General features: G+C 41.2%; 1 non-coding gene across 1 annotated transcript; it reads left to right on the forward strand.

Moving 5' to 3' along the window:
* Positions 1-250: 250 nt before the first annotated feature.
* LOC131241609 (small nucleolar RNA R71) lies at positions 251-357 on the forward strand. Its single transcript, XR_009169171.1, has one exon. It is a non-coding gene; the product is annotated as a small nucleolar RNA R71 (small nucleolar RNA).
* The last annotated feature ends 6,458 nt before the right edge of the window (positions 358-6,815 follow it).

Genomic DNA, 6,815 nt, shown 5'->3' on the forward strand with positions numbered 1-6,815 from the left:
ATCAAGCTTGGCGCTCAACTCTGACATGACTCCTATCTCATATATACCACCTCTCTTTTGTGGTTGGGGACTTCTGTCACCTCTATTTGAATAATCCCATTGCTGGGAATTTTCGCACAAGGTTTCAAAGAAGTTCCACGCTTCGACATCACTTTTGGTCATGAATGACCCTCCACTGGTGGCATCAACCATGCGACGGTTCTGTGGTGTCAGACCGTAATAGAAGTATTGAACTTGTTGCCACTTCTCAAAACCATGGTGAGGACATTTAAGAAGCAAGTCCTTCCATCTTTCCCAACATTCATGAAAGTGCTCGCCCTCTTTTTGTGTGAAGTTAGTAATTTCTCTACGGAGGGCATTGGTTTTGTGAACGGGGAAGAACTTGTTTAAGAACTTCTTAGACAGTTGGTCCCATGTAGTGATAGATCCAACTTCTAGAGAATTCAACCATGCTTTCGCCTTATCCTTCAAAGAGAAAGGAAACAGGCGTAGGCGGATCGAATCGTCTGAGAAGTTTTGGAACTTAAAGGTGGAGCAAATGTTTAAGAATTCTTTCACATGATGATATGGGTCCTCCTTGTCCAATCCATAAAAGGATGGCAACAATTGTATGACTCCAGGTTTAAGTTCAAAGTGTGCTGCCGTAGTGGTTGGCAACACTATGCATGAAGGCGCATTAAATTGGACAGGAGCTGAATAATCTTTGAGAGCTTTAACTTCAGTCTCATTCGCCATTTCAACAGGATTATTTCTCAATCTTTCACGAATTGTTCTTTCAATCTCAGGATCAAACGGTGCTAGTTCTATATTCAGAGATCTACGTCCTAGCATAAACTATGCTATCAATATAAGAAAGAAAACTAAACTAAGATGCAACCTAAGATGAATAAAACTAAAGGAAAAAGTTATGAATTCCTAAAAACAAGAGAAAGCTATGTAAACGAGAATTGGAAAGAAGAACCCGAGAAAAGGAGATGATGAATGTCTGAAGATTTGAGAGCTCCTCCTTTTGAAGACAATGTTATTTAGCAGCTTCCTTCCTTAATTCCTGTAAACAAAAAGAAAACAAAAATAAATTAAATTTACTAAAATAATGCTGGAAAAAAAAAATCCTAAGCAACGGTTAATTTCTAAAAAAAAAGAAAGTTTGTAATCTTAGAAATAAAAACTAAGTTTTCTAAAAAGGGAAAAAATTTCTAAAACTAGAAAATAGAAAGTTACTTGAAAGAAGAATCAGAATCTAGAATTGGAAAATAGGAAATTTCTAAAAATAAAATAGCCTAGAAATAGGAACTTTCTAAAAAAACAAAACCTTAATTCTAAAAATAGAAATTAGAAAAAAATAGAAAATTTGGAAAGAGATTACCAAATTAGTAGTTTATGTCAGGACCCTACAAAACAGGAAATAGGTTAGTTTCTAAAAAAAATAAAAAAATAAAAAAAAAATTTAACCTAAAGTTAGTAAAAAACCTAAGACTATGAATTATGATAAGAGAGAATCCTAAATCGAATTGGACCAAAATCAACGGCGCCAAAAACTTGATGTTTTATTTAAACCAACACGATTTAAATGATATTTAAACTCGCAAGTATACGAATCAGATGCAGATACGGTACGTATTACGAGATCGTTCCCACGAGGACTGGTCGTCACAATTCAAATCTACGATTCTCTTTAACTAATCCAACAAATAATGGAATGAATTACTAAGCACAATTTTATGGAAAAAAAAATAATTAATTAAGAACAGGGAAGAAAATTCAATCAGAGAGAAAGCACTAGGACTTTCGAATCCACCCCTAATTATCCTAACCCTTGTTTTGTCTGTTGATTCACCTTGATCTAGATTGATACCACTTAAATAGAGAAAGCACAATCTGTGTCCTTAATCGGGCATACAAACTGTCTAATTCCTTTAAGCAATGCCATGAATGACATATCCCATGTCCTTTGGTCGGGCACATGGAATGTACATTCATTAAGGCACCCTGTTTCTTCCTCTATAGGAAACTTGTTCTTCATCAGACACAAGCACCTATAATAAGCATCCAAACAACATCCATATATATACTTTAATCAAGTTCATAGATGGAGAAGTATAGAATTTAAACCCATAAAGCCCACTTAAAGAAAGAAACAAATTAATTGAAATTCAAAGTAAATCAACCAATACAAGAGCTAATCAAATTAGGGGCTTCATCTCAGCCCTAGCTGAGAGATTAGTGACCCATAAAATCCATAAAAAAATATTAAATAAAATGCATTAAAAAAAAACGTCAAACCAAACAATCTCTCTCTCTCTCTTCTTTCTTCTCTTTCTTCTCTTTCTTCTCTCCCTTGCTCCAGATCTGGAATCCCCTGGTTCTGAATACCTTTCCCACGTCCAAAGACTCCTCTTTTATAGCTGCTGGATGGCTGGGGTCGGTGGCAGAGTCGTAGAAGGACTCGAAGTGCAATTTTTCACAGCCGTGATCGGTGGGCCCCACAGAGGTATTTTCTGGAAAATCCACCCTGTTCATTGGATTCAGGACGAAATTTCAGTCAAGATGGGTGGTTTTGAATGTCCATTGACACGGCCCAAAGAAGAAAATACAAAAAGATCAGTTTTGAACGTCGCCGGGTAGCCCTTTTGTGGCCTCTGTATCACGCACGTGTGCACGCATGAGAGAAGAATATCAGCATGGTTTTGAAGCTCTCGAACCACTCTACAATATGGACGGCTCGGATCGGCCGTACGGGTGACGTACGGGGCCCACAATCCTTCGCAAAAACGGCCAGCGGTCGTCTGTTACGCGGACGCGAAACCAACTTCCGTGGCAATGGTGGGACCCATTTTGATAATTATTTCAATAATCCACTTCGTCCATTGCATGGAGGATGAAAAAACGGCTAGGAATGCCCAATTTCGAGTTAGAGTTGCTGTGGCCCACGGAGTTTTGAACTCACCGTCCGTTTTGCATTTTTTAGCGGTCAACGTCCATACACATGCATGGAACCAAACGGACATCTAGGCGATGGTTATAACTGCCCCAGGAAGCGGATGGACGGTTTGGATTGTCCATTTGGACACTAGGTGGGCCCCAGAACCGACGACGGCGGTCGGCTTGCGGAGAGGCTGGAAACAGAGATTTCCGTTTTTGAAAAGGTAGTTGGGTCAGCGCTGCTGACCGACGTAGGCCCGTTCGGTGCTCGGGCAGTGCACATGTGCACCATGCACATGTCACTCAATGTGGGGTCCACTGTGATGATTTCAAGAAATATACACCATCCATCCTCTTTATTATGGTAATTTAGCCGTCAATACCAAGGTTGAGGCAGTTCCAAATATCAGGTGGGCCCCAAATTGGAGATTAATAGGCTGATCTATCCGTTGGACCACTTCCCGAGATCTTCAATGGCTGAAATTTAATATGTACGGTTAATTTACAGCCCTCATCCCATGTATTAAGTTTCGAACTGATCGGATAGCGGAAACCATGTGATCTTGCATTCTAGACCCTTTTTGGGCCCCTTTGGCTTGCTTTCCTCAGATCCCAGGCGTGTAAAATCTTCATTATTGGTTCTCTGAAGTCCATCCCGTGCTCTGGAGACTTTGGATCATGAAATCCATGCCTTTAACATCAATTTTCAATTAACGCTCCTGACTTCATCCTGTAACAAAAATACAATTAAAATACTCCATTAAGCATTATCATGTACGTAAAATCTGGTAATGATTAGGGTCTAATATGCAATATTCAACCCTCATCAGTTCCTTCACTCAATTTCTAGCTTCCCTCGCTCAATTCTTAGGTTGCCTCGCTCAATTTCTAGGTTCCCTCGCTCAATTTTTAGGTTGCCTCACTCAATTTCTAGCTTCCCTCACTCAATTCCTAAGTTGCCTCGTTCAATTTATAGGTTCCCTCTCTCAATTTCTAGCCTCCGTCACTTAATTTCTAGCTTCTTCTAGCTTCCCTAGCTCAATTCCTAGGTTTCCTCGCTAAATTTCCTTGTTGCCTCGCTCAATTTCTAGCCTCCCTCTCTCAATTTCTAGCCTCCTTCGCTTAATTTCTAGCTTCCTCTAGCTGCCCTAGCTCAATTCTTAGGTTTCCTCGCTGAATTTTCACGTTGCGTAGCTCAATTCCTAAGTTGCCTTGGTCAATTTATAGGTTGCCTCGCTGAATTTCTAGGTTCCCTCGCTCAAATTCTAGCTTCTCTCGCTCAATTTCTAATTTCCCTCACTGAATTCCTAAGTTGCCTCGATCAAATCCTAGGTTTCCTCGCTGAATTTCTAGGTTCCGTCGCTCAATTTCTAGGTTCCTTCACTCAATTCCTAGGTTGCCTCGCTCAATTCCTAGCTTCCCTCGCTTAATTCCTAAGTTACCTCGCTTAATTTCTAGGTTCCCTCGCTTAATTTGTAGCATTCCTCGTCAATTCCTAGGTTCCCTCGGTTGCCTCACTCAAATCCTACGTTGCCTCGCTGAATTCCTACGTTGCCTTGCTCAATTCCTAGGATTCCTCGTTGAATTTCTATGTTGCCTCACTCAATTCCTAGTTTCCCTTGCTCAATCCCTACGTTGCCTCGCTTAATTTCTAGGTTGTCTCGCTCAAATCCTAGGCTCCCTTGCTCAATTTCTATCTTCCCTCGCTCAATTCCTAGGATTCCTAGCTGAATTTCTACATTGCCTCACTCAATTTGTAGGTTCCCTCGCTTAATCCCTATGTTGCCTCGCTCAATTCCTAGGTTACCTCATTCAAATCCTAGGTTGCCTCGCTCAATTTCTAGGTTCCCTCGCTCAATTTGTAGCTTCCCTCACTCAAATCCTAGGTTGTCTCGCTGAATTTCTAGGTTCCCTCACTAAATTTCTACGTTGCCTCACTCAATTCCTAGGTTCCCTCGCTAAATTTCTTGGTTCCCTCGCTCAATTTCTAGTTTCCCTTGCTCAATTTCTAGCTTTCCTCGCTCAAATCCTAGGTTGCCTCACTCAATTCCTACGTTGCCTCGCTCAATTTTTAGGTTACCTCGCTCAATTCCTAGGTTACCTCGCTGAATTCCTACGTTGCTTCGCTCAATTCCTACGTTGCCTCGCTCAATTACTATGTTCCCTTGCTTAATTTCTAGCTGCCCTCGCTCAATTCCTAGCTTCCCTCGCTCAATTGATAGGTTGCCTTGCTCATTTTCTAGCTTCCCTTGCTCAATTTCTAACTTCCCTCGCTCAATTCCTAGGTTACCTCGCTGAATTCCTCCATTGCCTAGCTCAATTCCTAGCTTGCCTCGGTCAATTCCTAGGTCCCCTCGCTCAATTTTTACCTTCCTTCGCTCAATTCCTAGGTTACCTCGCTGAATTCCTACATTGCCTCGCTAAATTCCTATGTTGCCTTGCTCAATTTCTACCTCTCCTTGCTCAATTTCTACCTTCCCTCGCTCAAATGCTAGGTTGCCTCGCTCAACTCTTAGGTTGCCTCGCTCAATTTCTAGCTTCCCTCGCTCAATTTCTACCTTCCCTCGCTTAATTTCTAGGTTACCTTGTTGAATTCCTACGTTCCCTCGCTTAATTTCTAGCTTCCCTCGCTCAATTTCTACCTTCGCTGAATTCCTACATTGTCTCGCTCAATTCGTAGGTTCCTTCTACCTTCCCTCACTCAATTCCTAGGTTACCTCGCTAAATTCCTACGTTACCTCGCTCAATTTCCTAAGTTGCCTCACTCAATTTCTAGGTTCCTTCGCTCAATTCCTAGGTTACCTCACTGAATTCCTATGTTGCCTCGCTCAATTTATAGGTTGCCTCGCTCAAATCCTAGGTTGCCTCACTGAATTTCTAGCTTCCCTCGCTTAATTTCTACCTTCCCTCATCGAATTCTTACATTGCCTCACTCAATTACTACGTTGCCTCGCTCAATTTCTAGGATCCTTCTACTTTCTCTCGTTTAATTCCTAGGTTACCTCGCTGAATTTGTACGTTCCCTCGCTCAATTTCTAGCTTCCCTCGCTCAATTCCTACGTTGCCTCGCTCAATTCCTAGGTTCCCTCGCTCAATTTCTAGCTCCCCTCGCTTAATTCCTATGTTGCCTCGCTTAATTGATAGGTAACCGCGCTCAAATTCTAGGTTGCCTCGCTCAATTTTTAGCTTTCCTTGCTCAATTCCTAAGTTGCCTCGCTGAATTCTTAGGTTCCCTCGCTCATTGTCTCGGTTTCGTCACTGAATTTCTTAGTTGCCTCGCTTAATTTCTAGGTTTTTCGCTCAATTTCACCTTGCCTCGCTCAATTTTTTAGGTTTCCTAGCTCGGTTTCATCTTGCCTCACTAAATTTAATGTTTGCCTTGTTGAATTTCAAGTTTCCCTCACTCATTTTGTAATTTGTCTCGCTCAATTTTTAGTTTGCTTCGCTCGATTTCAACTATGTTTAATTTTTTACATTATGATTCTTTAAGTAGTGAAATTTGCTATTAATATATTTTCAATTACATGTTTGTAGGTGACGATTCTTGTTCTCAATTCCCAAACCCATCCTCTAAGTGTTCATTGAGATAGTGGTTCGACACGGTGAAGGGTGGATTAGAGAAGCATGATACTCGGCTAAGCCTATTCAAGCAATCCCCATTTTCCTTCTTGTTGCACCTCTCATCCTTTCGATTTATAGGGGCTCTATTTCACCTTCTTCTTGTAAGATATAAAGGGGATCTTATATTTGAAATACGGGGGACACGGTTGCAATTCACGGAGACGGACTTCGCCCTCTTAACAGGGCTTAAGACTGGGGAGCTTACAATACCAGAAAAGCGTCCCATCAGTAGTACATTAATGGACAAATACTTCAGAGAATATCCAGTTATT

Source organism: Magnolia sinica, chromosome 3 (genome assembly GCF_029962835.1).
Source record: "Magnolia sinica isolate HGM2019 chromosome 3, MsV1, whole genome shotgun sequence".
NCBI lineage: Eukaryota > Viridiplantae > Streptophyta > Magnoliopsida > Magnoliales > Magnoliaceae > Magnolia > Magnolia sinica.